This window comes from Bicyclus anynana, chromosome 26, assembly GCF_947172395.1.
Source record: "Bicyclus anynana chromosome 26, ilBicAnyn1.1, whole genome shotgun sequence".
NCBI lineage: Eukaryota > Metazoa > Arthropoda > Insecta > Lepidoptera > Nymphalidae > Bicyclus > Bicyclus anynana.
This window is the reverse complement of record NC_069108.1, coordinates 747,701-763,224: the sequence shown is the minus strand read 5'-3', so window position 1 is coordinate 763,224 and position 15,524 is coordinate 747,701. Positions and strand designations below refer to the sequence as shown.

Sequence of the window (15,524 nt, the reverse complement as noted above, 5' to 3'; positions counted from 1 at the left end):
TGTGGATATACAATACGTAATAGGGTATTTGACTACCTTTGAGTACCTATATTGATTTTAATTCGGGAAAATAAGTCAATATTAACTAGTTAATACTTTAATAAACAAAAATTTGTAATAATAATGAAAAAAACTCAACCGACTTCCAATACTAAATATTCCAATATTAACCTATACCTACCAATGATGTTAAATACTGTTAGATGTGTTACTAGCGCATGAAAAATGAGGCGCTTAAAAGTGGAAATTTCCACATCTTAATGCTAGTTGTTGTCGTCAACAAAGAACGTTATTTAAAACAAATAACACCTAAATATCGTCTACAATGTCAAATTGTTCAGGAAGTGTAAAAATTATGTAGACCTACATAAATATATAATGGAATTAGAGACTAAATTGTCCATGTGCGCTCAGATTTGTAGCCTATTCTTCGGATCACTTTTTGAGGTGATTTTGTAGAGACGTAACCGATCTATAGTATAAAATTATCATTGATACCTACCTAATAAACTAAAAATCGAAAAATAACATCGTATGTCCTACCTTTAGATTAGTTTGAAGGCGGCGCCAAGCCAGTGGTCTATTAATTCAAGCCGTTTAAATTACAAGATTGCCTAGGTTCTTTTAGAAACGGCTAAAAAATAAAAAAAAACACACATACAGCCGAATGTAGAACCTCCTTTTTGTAAGTCGGTTAAAAATAAAAGTTTTTTTATTATTATTCCTTACAAGTTAACCCTTGACTACAATCTCACCTGATGGTAAGTGATGATGCAGTCTAAGATGGAAGCGGGCTAACTTGTTAGGAGGAGGATAAAAAACCACACCCCTTTTCGGTTTCTACACGACAATTATAATCAGATTATTTTTAATAATTTTTTTTTTAAATAATTTCATTTCAATTTTAATTAATTCTTCCTTTAGCACCGTGTCATATCAGGGAGACAGAATCAAGACCGGGAGCCGCAGCAGAAAAAGCTGAAACCGGTAAGTGGCTCAAGTATGCCTCTCTGACAGAGAGTTACATATTTGTACCTTTTGCCGTGGAGACCCTTGGGCCATTGAGTCGCAGTGCCAAAAATTTTACCGAAACATTTCACCGCGGCTAGTTGCCTCGACTGGTGACAGAAGGGCTGGCTCATTTTCTGCGCAAAGGATCAGCCTGGCTGTCCAGCGCGGAAATGCAGCCAGTATTCTTGCCACCATTCCACGTGGGCATGATTTTATAGTTATTAGGATAAGTTAGCTTAAGTTCCTTATTGTATTCTTTCTCAATAAAAAAAAAAAAATCTTCCTTATTAATAAAAATAGGATTAACCTTTCCTTTTTTGATTCCCCAATATGGATTATACTTCCAAAATAATTAGTAATACAATCTTTAATCATGATAAGAACACCTTGTGGTGTGTAACTTTTATTTTTTTTATTTATTATTAAAATATATGAATATAATAAATTTTATAATATTGATATATTTCGTTCAGAGGTTAGTCAAAATTTTTTTCAAGTTAGTTGTTAAGTATTTTCGTAATTAATTTAGCAAACCCCCAATTTGACATCTTTTGTCTATGATGGTAATAGACTATTCGCAGCTATAAATAGTCCACGCTATATTATAGATTATTGCGGCTATAGCGGACTATACACGCGATCGCGTTGCAAGTTAAAATTTAACCAACCGTTTCACCGTTCGGCTAGAATAGAAGGGATATTCCCAGTTGTGAAACTTTAGTTTACTAAAGTACAAATTGTATGTTTGTATGCTAATTGGAATGCACTGAAATGGGGATGATGACTAGGTTTGAATACATTGATTTTAATGATACATTCGAGTAAATAAAGTCAATGTTAACTAATTTATACATAAAAAGCAAAGATTGTCTGGATATTTGCTAAATAAATAAGATTATAATTCGAAATTATTTAAAATATTTTATCGTAATTAGATGAAAATTCATACAGTTTTAGCTTCCTTACATTAAATGTGACATTTTTTAATATATGAACTATAAACATAAACGCACAAATAACAAAGATATTAGTAATTTTGTTTAAACGCCCATACAAATCTAACGATCATTAATTGCCTACGACGTCATAAGATCGTACCATTTTGTATGGAGCGTTTTTCAGGAATCCGCGACAGCGCCGCAAATCGGACCCTTTAAATCCCTGTAGCTCCGAAAGTAATGATCGCAGATACCCTGTTAGTTTTACAAAATTGCTTTAATATTAGCATACTCTTAATTTATATACAATTTAAAAAACTGTCATCATCCCTATTGGCAAAACGGCGGCCAATCTCATGAGATTAACCATGTACGCATGAGATATTATAGTGCACATAGTGTGTGCGTAAGCACAGGTGCACTCTCTATTCCGTCACTGTAACAGTCCCGTAGTAAGCTGGTTCAGCTACGAACAATAAAGTCCAGGGTTCATCATCATTATAAACCTATTCACTGTCCACTACTGAGCTAAGTATTCGTGCTTAAGAGCGCGCAACGCGTCGGTACGATATGGATAAAATTCGAAGCGCAAGCGAGACGCCGAATTATGACTTTCACGGAGCGATTGACGCGCGACGCAATTTTTATGACGTGAGCGCCAAAACCATTTTTACCTAATTGCAAGTAAATTAAACAACATAACGAAAAACAAAATGGCCATATTCAAGATATACACCTAATTTTCTATACAAAACAAAAATTTAAGAAAATAAGTTTGCTTTTCCTGAGATTGAAAGCAAAATGTGAGCAAAACATGTATTTTTCAAAATAATAAACTATCGAGAAAAGTTTTACAACTTGTGTATTTTGTATAGTCATAACGAAGCTAACACTTTGAAATATCATTAACCCAAATATCAGGCTCCTAACTTTTCCAAAATCTCAGATCCAGAACCATTTGTAACCACCAAATTACATATTGCACACTCATAAACGAGGCAAGGATATGAAAAGTTTAAGCCTACCACGCTGCGATTCACGTTCAGTACACAGAGGATTTGATTTGTCAACTAGCTGACACTTCCAGTTCCCGTAGGAATACGGGGATTAAATATAGCTTATAGCCTTCCTCGATGAATGGGCTATCACTGAAACAATTTTCGAAGCGCGTTCTAGCAAACTTAACATATTTTTGTTTTTTTAAGTTGAAATTCTTTTTCATAATGATGATATGGGCATGTCCACATGTGCTGTCGCGTGGGGTAGTGAAACTGCCAGCTATCCGTTTCGGCTGAATAATTAATAGGACTCTCAAATTGGGTGGCGCTACGCGGACACCGAGCCACGAACGACGAACGACAGACGGTGGACAAGGCAATGCTATAAGAATTAAAAAACATCAAAATGTTTTTTTTCAAGTAGGCTTAGTTTACAAGAACTTCTGAAACGTTAAGTTTTACTATTTGTAAAGACCCTACCATCGGTTTGGAAGGCTGTTCTGCTGAGAAGAGCCGACAAGATAATCATACAATATTATAATTCAAAATCACTGAGCGGGCGATGGAGCGAGCTATGCTTGAAGTTTCTCTGCGTGATCGGATCAGAAAAGGGGACCAAAGTCACTGACATAGCTCAGTGAGTCGCGAAGTTGAAGTGGTAATAAGCAGGCCACATATTCATAGTTCGAAGAGCCGATGGACGTTGGGGTTCCAAGGTGCGAATGGTAACCCCGCACCGGAAAGCGCAGTGTTGCTCGACCCCCCACTAGGTGGACCCTCCGCTATTCAAGTAGGTCGCAGGGAGTCACTGCATGCTGGCGGCTCGAGACCGTTGTGCCTGGAGTTCGTTACAAGAAGCCTATGTCCAGCAGTGGACGTCTATCGGCTGATAATAATGTTGATGATTATGACTGTAAGGTCCCTTGTCCTTACTGTAATAGCAGTCACCGTCTCACCAATACACTATTATACACTATAATGTCCAGCAGCACACATCCGCCTTCTTTCGATGCTAGAGACAGACTGTCCGCTTTCTCCCACTACCGGTGTATGTAAACAAACACTACAATGACGATGATGATGACGATGAAGGCAGGAGAAAGAGTGAAGGCTTTTTTCGATCAAGTTGCCCCATCCAAACTAAGTTATGCATCCCGGTTCGGCTCAATGTCGAGCCCGGGGGAGTTCTATTAGAGCATTGTTACATTGATTAATATTTGATGGCACCTCGTACTGGGGGGGATGAGATGTCGTGCTATTGTGAAGACGCCTTTATACGCAACAGTTTATGATACAACGACTTTTTTTAACACGCTGCGTTGCATGAACAAGATCATGACTAAGGTCCCCGTATGGGTTTGAAAGAAGTTGGGCATACGACAGTAATCATATGAGTTTCAGCCATGTCTTATATTTAACTAGAGAACTGGTGTAGATTTTCATCTTCATTCTAACAAGTTAGGCCGCTTCCATCTTAGATTGTATCATCACTTACCATCAGGTGAGATTGTAGTCAAGGGCTAACTTGTAAAGAATATAAAAATAATAAACATATCCTGTAATATAGACTAATCATAATATTAGATAGTAATATAGCACTCATGACAATTAAAAAAAACGGCCAAGTGCGTGTCGGGCCGCGCGATGTAGGATTCCGTAGATTAAATCAGCACATTAATCCATTATATTAAATAAGGGATTAACGTGCTAATTGATAAAAAAAATCATCCTTCACTTTGCACGTAGAGAAGGAACCACCCCCTATTTTATTTTTTCAAAATTTCTTCTTATCACTTTATAGACGTTATTAATATGAAGCTAATTTAGCTAGAAATATGACATTTAGCTTGGATGTATATACACATCCAAGCTAAATGTTATCTTTCTAGCTTTAACAGATTCCGAGTTATCTTACTGACAACTTTATTTAATTAATTGACAACGAAAATTGTATGCAATGTGTGTGCTAAAAGTACTTTTTAAGTTGGTCGACTATTAACTCTTTAAATGGCAATCGCTACTCAGGTGTTTTAATTTTCTTTCTAATATATATCCTACTTCTATAACTTTTTCACGTATCCATAAACAACCGTTAAACTGGTAGAGGACATTGGACATTTGACTCTAGCAAAAAATTAGCTTTTATATACTTAATATTTTGCAGACGGATCCCTAAATCGAAACATAGTGGCAGAAGACCCATCATATTTCTCAAAGACCAATCTAACATACCCTACACTATGAGATAAACGAGTAAAAAATCATCCCCACTTTACATTTAGGGGCGGTACCCTAAAAAAATATTTTTCAAAATTTTATTTTACGACCTTTTTCATACTTTTAATGTACTCATGTTTAATTTCAGCTTTCTACGGACGGACGGACATGGCGAAACTATAAGCATTCCTTATGGACTACGGAACCCTAAAACTCAAAAACTTTAATTCCACAAGAACATCGAACCCCAGACCTTGCAACAAACAAGTCAACCACTAAAGCCGTCGAGTTTTCCAATAAAGCTTTCCACAAAAGGTCAAAAGCTTTTTGTTGTAGTCGATAGGTGCATTATCGCCATTGTGCGACGCCATCTTGTTTTCAAGAGACCAGCAAATGGCGGCTGAGAACTAACATGTGGATTCGAGATGCGATATTTTAGGGTTCTGCAACTCATAAGGAAAAGCGGAAACCTTATAGGGAAATTTTTTGCTTCTCTCTTATTACCTTAGACCAGTAGTTCCGAAACTTGATTGGGACCCGACTAAACAAAAACGGACTAAGTTGGAAACTACTTCTTGGCCATTTTAAAAAGGGGGCATAAAATATTGGTTTCGCTCAGATTACATAGTCTTTGTGGTCAGGTTATGTCATCATCATATTCAACAATAAATAATAATTATTGTAACAATAATAATAATAATTCATTTATTCATGAGAAAGTACAGAAGGTTTACACAATAAGCTATAGACATACATACTTTCTACCTTGACAGGTGTATGAATATTAAAAGTAATATTATACTAACTAATAATTCCAATAATTAAATATTGAATCGATGAACATGGTTTTAGGAAATAAAAAAATAAATGTAAATTAATAACTTTATTTCTAGTCTGTGGTTATCCGGCTTTTCGGATTTCTTGTATCAGGGCCCGCTCACGACCCACTTCTGGGTTGTGATCCATACTTTGGGAACCCCTGCCTTAGACCTTTGTTTTGGGAATGCGTCGAGACCCGAGTTTCCGTACACTTTGTTAATTTCTAACCCCGACGCAAAAAGACAGGTGTTATAAGTTTGACGTGTTTGTCTGTCTGTCTGTCTGTCTGTCTGTAGCACCATAGCTCCCAAACGGATGAAGCGATTTCAATTTATTAAGCAATTGCATAGCCTTCTATCACGAGCCTTGAGCGCGGGGACCGAATCCAGAAATTCCGTAACGAAAAAACCTCACGCTCCCCACTCCGACGGGTACGGAGGTGTGGCTTGAAGGCCGTGCCACACGTCTTTTTTTATGAAAGGTGAGCTATGTGCGAGTGTTTTTAGACATGTTTGATGAAAATCGGTTGAGCCGTTTAAAAAGTTCTGGGGGTGGAAAGTGGGGAAGAACAACCGAATGACTGCAAATATACTTGAATGTCTCAAATGAAAACGCACTGAAAGAGAATATTGATGAATTGAATAGCGGCCTTTAATAAGCTACCCAGTAAGTTGCAAGCAATGCCTCTCCAAACTTTTAGGAAAGAATTAAATAAATGGCTGCTCGAAAAGAGTTTTTATAATATAAATGAATTTATCAATTTCATGAAATAATGACATTATGACATAAGCAATTTAATCTATTAATTTTCATCATCGATTTATTTTTCATTTTCTTTTTCATTTAAAGTTTTGTTCTGTAAATAGCAAAATTTTATTTATGGTTTATTATAATAAAAATTGATAATAAAAATTGTAATAAATATATGTTAAATTTAGGTTGAAATTTTTATTGTAAATTTTCACATCAAATATAATTATGTTATAAGGATAAATTATTGAAATTAATATTTTAATTGTAAAAATTTTGCATACTGTAATCGGTTGAATGTATAGGTGACTCAATAATTTTAAGACCAAAACATGTACCACATTCTAGCAAATAAATGATTTGATTTGATTTGATTTGATTTGATCGAGAGTGTACCTACCTAATTAATAATTTCATGACCTTCGGGGGTTTTTCAAAATTTTCATTTTATAGCAATTACAATAAGACCGCCGCGCGGTTTCACCCACGTGGTTCTCGTTCCCGTAGGAATACGGAACAATAAATGGGCTATCTTACACTGAAGGAATTTTTCAAATCGGATCGGAATCCTGAGATTATTGATTCTAGCAAACAAACAAAAAAACTCTTCAGCTTTATAATCTTACTATAGATTAATTAATAGATTATATTATTATACAGAACCCTGAATACAGATAACCATGGACACGGTACAAGTTCTTGTTGAATGTGGAACCCTAAAACACATCTCAGGCGCTCGTCAGGATGTAGGTTCCGCAGTTGAGTGGAGCAAGGAGCTTGTTACACGAACGTGTCTTATTACGTCTTACATGTCACCTAGTACCTCACATACTCATTATTCATTTTTTTTATTCTTTACAAGTTAACCCTTGACTGCGATCTCACCTGATAGTAAGTGATGGTGCAATCTAAGATTCCATCTTAGCGGGCTAACTTGTTAGGAGGAGGATGAAAATCCCATTTCGGTTTCTACACATTGATACGTTAAATCGCTTGGCCGATAGAGTGGTAACTAGCCACAGCCGAAGCCCACCAGCCAGACCTGGACCAATTAAGAAAACCTCAGTCAGCCCAGCCGGGAATCGAACACAGGACCTCTTGTAAATCCACCGCGCATACCTCTTCGCCACGGAGGCCGTCAAAATTATTATGAGTTTATTCAGTAGAAGGTTTTGTCGAAAATTCAAGGGTGAAAAAAGGCTTCTTTACTCTCTCTTACTCTCTGTGTAGCGAAATTATTTGCTAATAAAACATGCCCCCTCGTCCGAACGACAAAAAGGTTTCTTATGTCTCGAGTGACATAAAAACAAACAGCCTCCAGCGGAGTGGGGAGGGGGGGTCGCTCAGTGGCAATTTATGAATTTATAGGCTGATAGACCAGGCCCTGTGAGGTGTTAAATGTGCGTAATACGATGAACGCATTCTGTTCACAGTTTTGAACTATAAAACACGCAGATTATGATTGTCAATTACTCATAGCTGCTATATAAATATTGTATTTTTTTTATCTTTTATTTATTTATTTATCCTTTTTTTAAAAGAATCCGTCTCAAGAATCACTGCCTTTTGTATCCGACTCTTGATCCAACAGTTAAGCGAAAGCTTCTTAAGGTGTTGGTCGAAGCTTTTCGCTATAAGACCATTGACTGAAACAACTATCGGAACTATAATAGTTGACTCAACATTCCACATGGCGGTAATCTCGTGAGCAAGGTCCAAGTATTTTGATACTTTTTCCTTTTCAGCTTTAACCAGATTATCGTCAGAATATCAATTCAATCAATCAATTATTGCACAGCGCACCGACCGATCGACTAGCACTATATCAGGTCTTTTGGCTACAATATGCCTGTCAGTGATAATCGTTCGGTCCCAGTAGAGCACTGCACTGCTATTATTAATACCTACTTTAAATTTTCTAACCGAAAACAGTGGTGTACTCTCAGGGACTAGGGTAATACGTAATTCAATTTTTCTTTGCTTGCTTTATCGTTATCGTTTGTAGAAAGATGAGGCCTCCTTGGGTAGGTAACTTATTTTTAAATTAAACTAACAAATAAAAATTTTAATAATAAGAATTCAACCGACTTCCAACTCAAAAATTAACCTAAACTAAAAAGCAAAAAATAACATCTTACCTATGTGCTACCTTCTGATCAATTTGAAGGCGGTGCCAAGCCAGTGATGTTTTAATTCAAGCCGTTTAAATTATAAAATTTCTGTGGTTCTTTCAGAACCTTTAAAATACCTTATGGAAACACTAACAAACGTACTAGCCGTCTCTACAACTTTCGAAAGTTCCCCTCAATATTTCCAGGATGCCATCATCAGATCCTGACATGAAAAAAATGGGACCACCCTGGAAGTAAACCCTACAAAACAAAAAAAGAATTTTCAAAATCGGTCCATAATTGACGGAATTATCGCTGGACATACATAAAAAAAAAAAAAAAAAACATACATACAGCCGAACGTAGAACCTCCTCCTTTTTGGAAGTCGTTTAAAAAGGCGATTAGTTGAAGATGTTAGTGTGATCGCATTATTCTATAAAAACCCAATCCGATAAAGATGGATTAAGTTTAAGAATTTAATCACTTAAGTATTTTATTAAATTGTATGCTAACGTTTACACACGCTAATAAACGCGGCTAACGTTTCGAAAACTAACAAAATGGAATGACAGATCCGATCGACTACTTGATCACGTCTTGTTCCGTACGCTACATCTGTATATTATTGATTAATCTGTGATTATTAGTTGAATGTCGTGGCAACTTCACAACATTGGCTAGTGACAAACAACCAACAATCTATCGGCGACAAACAGACAACTAAGCCGCATATAATAAAAATATATTACCAGAACAAAAATCGGAATTGTTACCGAGAAACCAAAAGGATTTGTCACTACTAAGACGGAAACTAAACGCGCACCTTCATCCTCACAAATTGACATTTGCCAAATCCCCAAAATGGCGGCCGCACAAATGGCGTTCGCGCCAAAACAATGGCATGACATTTCTCCGATGGCAGTCCTTTTATTGCGTGAAAGGCGAGTAATTGCCCACTTTCTTGAACGATTTTTTATTGCTGCTTTACCGATTCCAAAAAGGAGGATATATTTTAACCGACTTCCAAAAAGGAGGATATATTTTTAAAAGACTTCCAAAAAAGAGGAGGTTCTACGTTCGGCTGTATGTATGTTTTTTTTTTATTTTTTTATGTATGTCCAGCGATAATTCCGTCATTTACAAACCGATTTTGAAAATTCTTTTTTTTTGGTAGAATATTTCTAAAAATCATTTGCGCGGCGCATTGGCTATGGCTGTGGGTTCGATTCCCGCAACTGGAAAATAGTTGTGTGATGAAAATGGGTGTTTTTCAGTGTCTGGTGTGTTTGTACATTCTATCTACAATATTATAAACACGAAAGTTGGTATGTATGTTTGTTACTCTTTAACGCCGCAACTACTGAACCGATTTGGCTGAAATTTTAATCGAAGATAGATAATACCTTTGATTAACATACATGCTACTTTTCATCCCGGAAAAATCAATGGTATCCACGGAGTTTATGAAAAACTTAATTCCACGCGGACGAAGACGCGTGCGTCCGCTAGTATATATGTAGGTATATGATGAAACAACTATCTTAGTACCCGTAACACAGGCTACTACGATTTCTAAATCGGTTAATAATAAAAATACGCGTCCAATTGAGAAAGTCCGCCTTTTTTTCGATTCGTAATCGAAATAAATGAACTAAAAAATTTTTATCTATGCTATAAAAAATCTATGAAAAACCTAAATAGAATTTACTTTTAAAGATATACAGGCTGTCCCGTAATTAATGGATAATACGTAAATGGTAGATACACCATCTAATTATCTAAAACTAATTTGAATAGTTTTCCAAAAATCCAAATTTTTCTTTCCTGAATCAGATTTTACAATGCTGTAGCTGCTGTAATTAAGATTTTGAAGATCTGAATTTTGTTATTCATTGCAGATTAAATTACCAATGTACTGTATTTTTTTTTTTTCAGGGAGGAAAAAAATCCCTCCGGACTTCTGCCGACAGTCGGCAGGGTATGTCCGACTTGCACGGTCTAAAAATAACCTTCCCTGGACTCCATGGTCAGCACGGAACCGCTATGCATTTCTTCGTGCTGACCTTCCTGTTGTTTTCTTTCACTCTCTCTCTTTTGTTCTGTCTCTTTTTCCTCCCTTCTTTTCACTATGGTTTGGAGCATATGAGCGTACTTCTGCCACTGCTCCTCGCTTGACAGCATACGTGAGATGAGGTTACTTGCGATTACCCCCTCATTAGTACCTTCAGCGGCTGCTCTTCTCTTGTACTGTAATACTACTTTTATAAATAATGTTTAATTTGTTGACACCCTGTATAATAATAATAATAATCAAAGCATACTGATCACAACGGTGGAAAGCGCGATAGAGGCGTTTGGTGTCTATTTTTTTTTTATTAGGCATATTTGGACTATTTGCGGTCTCTAGCTTAATAAAAGTCCGAGGATTTGGCAACAAAGTTGCGTTTAACGTTTCCCGTTATGAGAAAGATGATATACCATACATATCGCTTTTGTTAAGTGCATTTGAGCATTGTTTAACGGACCTACTCATAACTTTGACTTGTTATGAAAGGTTTTACCACATTGTTCCAGTTAGGCTGTGGCCAGTAATCACAATTATTCAATTAATTAATTAATCAAAAGTATTCTGTTTAATAATCCGCCTTTCATGTGTCATTGGTTGTGTAACCTATGTTTTATCTAATTCTTAGATGTTTGTTTGTTTTAAGTTTAGCTGTTTTACTTTTGGCTTAAAGTTACTTACTAAATATTAATAAACTTAGAGTTTTGTTGTGAAATTAACAGTTTCCTTTTAATTTTTAACTAATTCCTAGTATTTATTGTTGCTTTTTTTCCTTTTTCTCTGTTTTTTAATCGTGTGAATTTATGTAAATTTATTATTTATATATTATTTAACTTGTTTTTTTTATTGTTAGTATGACCTACGATTTATGCATGGTGTGGCTACCTTTGAGTAAAGTTATATGTGTTTCAATACCCTAGTTATTAAGATTTTTAATTCTGTATACATACAATTTTGTTGGTGGTCCAAATAATAAATAAATAAATAAACAAGGCCCTAGCTTCGAATCTTGGCTTGGGTTGTGAGACATAGAGTTCAAAATGAAAATCATTTATTACCAGAATGCGGTAATGTACAGTTACAGTGAGTCAGTAATTTTCAGTATTATTCAAGAAAATTGGCGTCAGTTTTTAAATATTTAAAAAAACTGTTTACAAAAACTAAAGAAATAATATGGAGTATTTTTATAGGTAATTATTGGTTAGTATTAGTATATTATGATTTTAATTTACGTAATTTCTATTACAAATTATGAAAAAAAATTTGTATATGCGAATGTCGAGGAAACGCGTGACTTTTATTTCTTTATGGATTTTACCGCCCTCCCCGCGCGTCTTGTAAAGACTCATCATTCTCAACCCATATTCGGCTCACTGCTGAGCTCGAGTTTCCCCTCAGACTCAGAGGGGTTAGGCCAATAGTCCCCCCCCTGGCCCAATGCGGATTGGCAGATTTCACACACACAGAGAATTGAGAAAATTCTCAGGTATGCAGGTTTTCTCACGATGTTTTTTCCTTCACCGTTTGAGACACGTGATATTTAATTTCTTAAAATGCATACAACTGAAATGTTGGAGGAACATGCCCCGGGCCGGAATTGAACCCACACCCTCCGAAATCGGAGGCAGAGGTTATATCCACTGGGATATCACGACTCATTGTAAAGACTCATTCTGTATCATTCTCTATTCTGTGCCCTAAGCCTGCTAACCGGCATTGAAACAACGTCTAAGCTAGGACGTATATGATAACTAAGTACTTTCATTTCCGCATCCTTTATCTTATAAGTAGGGAGGATGATGAGTAGGTAAGTATGGTTTAAATTTTTCCAAAATTATACCAAAAGGCAAATAAAAACCAAACGAACAACCCCAAAACAAAACGGTCTTACACTCAAAAGAAATAGAGGAGCTCATTAAGAGGGTCGGTTTCCGGTGCGAAGATGGCGCCGCATCCGGTCGCGCTCAGTCGACGTCTGACTGCCTTCCGGTGCGGACGTGCGCCCCGGCACATTTAATCTGAGGTTGGGATTATAAATTAGCTGCCTGGATATTGTTTTCTTTGAAGACATGTCCTATATGTATTTGTTCATTTTTACTTCCTTGCTTCTATTTTTCAGGATTAAATATATACCTACCCGCGTAATTTCTATTTCCGTGAGAATACATGGATAAAATATAGCCTATGACACTCACAAATAACATGAAGTAAAGTAGTACTTCAAAAATAATGTCACGATTAAAAATCTCTGACAGACAATTTTGTTTGTGACTATGAGTGCGATACAGGTCCTTCTATAATTGGTCTGAGATGCTACATGATGGAGAGAGAGAGATTTTACGTTACGAGTATATGACGTACGGAGGATAATAACAAAGATGCCTTAACTGCAGACTTTTACTAAGAATTTCTTGCAAGGATCTACAAAGCAGTTAACTTTCTTACAAATCTGTTTAATTAAGTGTTACATGAATATGTATCACTTCCCGTGCGCCATTTTGTGGCGCACCGCACGACAAAATGGCGTCTCCATTAGCGATACTTGAGTCTTATTAGTTGAGTTAATTACTGTGCTATGTCGGGGCTTGGGGAGAGTGGGACTTTGAGAGAACTTGATTTAATTATGTAACTTTAGCTTGAATGTAATTTAGGTTTATACTTGAGTCGCGAAGTTAAGGTAACCGGCGGGTATCGATGATACTGGAACTAACTTACCAACTTCAAACTTGTACGAAATACTTGAATGGCATACCAGAAGAACCAAATAAAATATGTGTTACAGATTCAAAATGAATAAATACTTAAGTTATGACCGCTGAAAGTAAAACATCGTGAAGAAACCTGCAAACCTGAGAATTTCTTAATGGGGATGATGACTAGGTTTGAATATATTGATTTTTATGATACATTCGGGTAAATAAGGTCAATGTTAACTAATTTATACATAAAAAGCAAAGATTGTCTGGATATTTGCAAAATAAATGAGATTATAAAATTTCAAAATCTATTAAAAATATTTTATGGTAATTAGATGAAAATTCATACAGTTTTAGCTTTCTTACATTAAATGTGACATTTTTTAATAAATGAACTATAAGCATAAACTACATAAGAGCTACAACGAGCTATGTTAGGAGTATCTCTGCGTGATCGAATCAGAAATGAGGAGATCCGCAGAAGAACCAAAGTCACCGACATAGCTCAACGAGTTGCGAAGCTGAAGTGGCAATGGGCGGGGCACATAGTTGGAAGAGCCGAAGGACGTTTGGGTCCCAAGGTGCTGGAATGGCGACCCCGCACTAGTAAGCGCAGTGTTGGCCGACCCCCTACCAGGTGGACTGACGACATCAAGCGAGTCGCAGGGATTCGCTGGATGCAGGTGGCTCAGTATCGTGATGTTTGGAAGTCCTTACAAAAGGCCTATGTCCTGCAGTGGACGTCCATCGGCTGATATGATGATGATGATGATGAAGCATAAACGCACAAATAACAAAGATATTAGTAGTTTTGTTTGAACGCACATACAAATCTAACGATCATTACATTGCTTACGACGTCATTAGTTCGTGCCATTTTGTATGGGGCGTTTTTCAGGGATCCGCGGCAGCGCCGCAAATCTGACTCTTTAAATCCCGATACCCTGTTACTTTTACAAAATTGCTTTACTATTAGCGTACTCTTAATTTATATACAATTTAAAAAAACTGTCATCATCCCTGATTAACCCCTCTCGATGTTTTTCGTTCACCGTTTGAGACACGTGATATTTAATAACTTGGAGGATATTTAATAACTATCACTTATTAAACACGTGATATTTAATAACTTTGGATTCCGATCCGGGGCTGTATGCCCCGGATCGGAATCCAAATCGGAATCGAAGCCCCGCCCTCCGAATCGAAGGCAGAGGTCATATCCACTGGGCTATCACGTCTCAAAATGAATTTCCAAATGTAAGACTTGGCTATGTTGGTAATTTGGATAGTATTGTAATAGACAATAAGTAAATATAAAGAAGCTAGGGGCAGTAAACCCCGGCCCTCGCACCCTTCGCGATATTAAATGCCCTTCGGAACTTATACAATTTACCTTCTGTATGTCACGGTATGCGGTAGGGTGGCCAGAAGTACGACAATAATTTTTTGTCTATTTTAAGAAGCAAGAATATATTTGGTGGCTTCGGCCGTGGCTAGATACCCTAGCGGAAAAGACATACCGCCAAGCGATTTAGAGAAATCGAAAGAGGTATTGAATTTTTATCCAACTTCTAAGAAGCCTGCTTCCATCTTAAATTGCAATATCACTTGCCATCAATAGTCAAGGGCTAACTTCTACGAATAAATAAATAAAAAAAAGAAAATTAAATATGAGAAACTCAGAAGGTGGTATTTAAAAAAAAATACTTTTTCATTATGAAATTCGTTAATTGTATATTTATTTATTTTTAAAATAAATATACAATAAAAATATTATTATGAAATTCACTAATTGTAGGTAATTTGTTATACTGAGCGCCCGCGATTTCGTCCGCGTGAAACTTGATGTAAACTTTCAACTACCCCTACTCTACCCTACCCCTACCAGTCCCCTATCCTACCCCTAATAAAAAAAAAT

The 15,524-nt window shown here is 36.4% G+C and overlaps 1 protein-coding gene across 2 annotated transcripts in view; it reads right to left on the bottom strand.

Annotated features, from left to right (window-relative positions):
- The window catches only part of LOC112045687 (protein slit), a 142,527-nt gene that overhangs the window by 49,675 nt on the left and 77,328 nt on the right, over window positions 1-15,524 (bottom strand). The window lies entirely within an intron of this gene.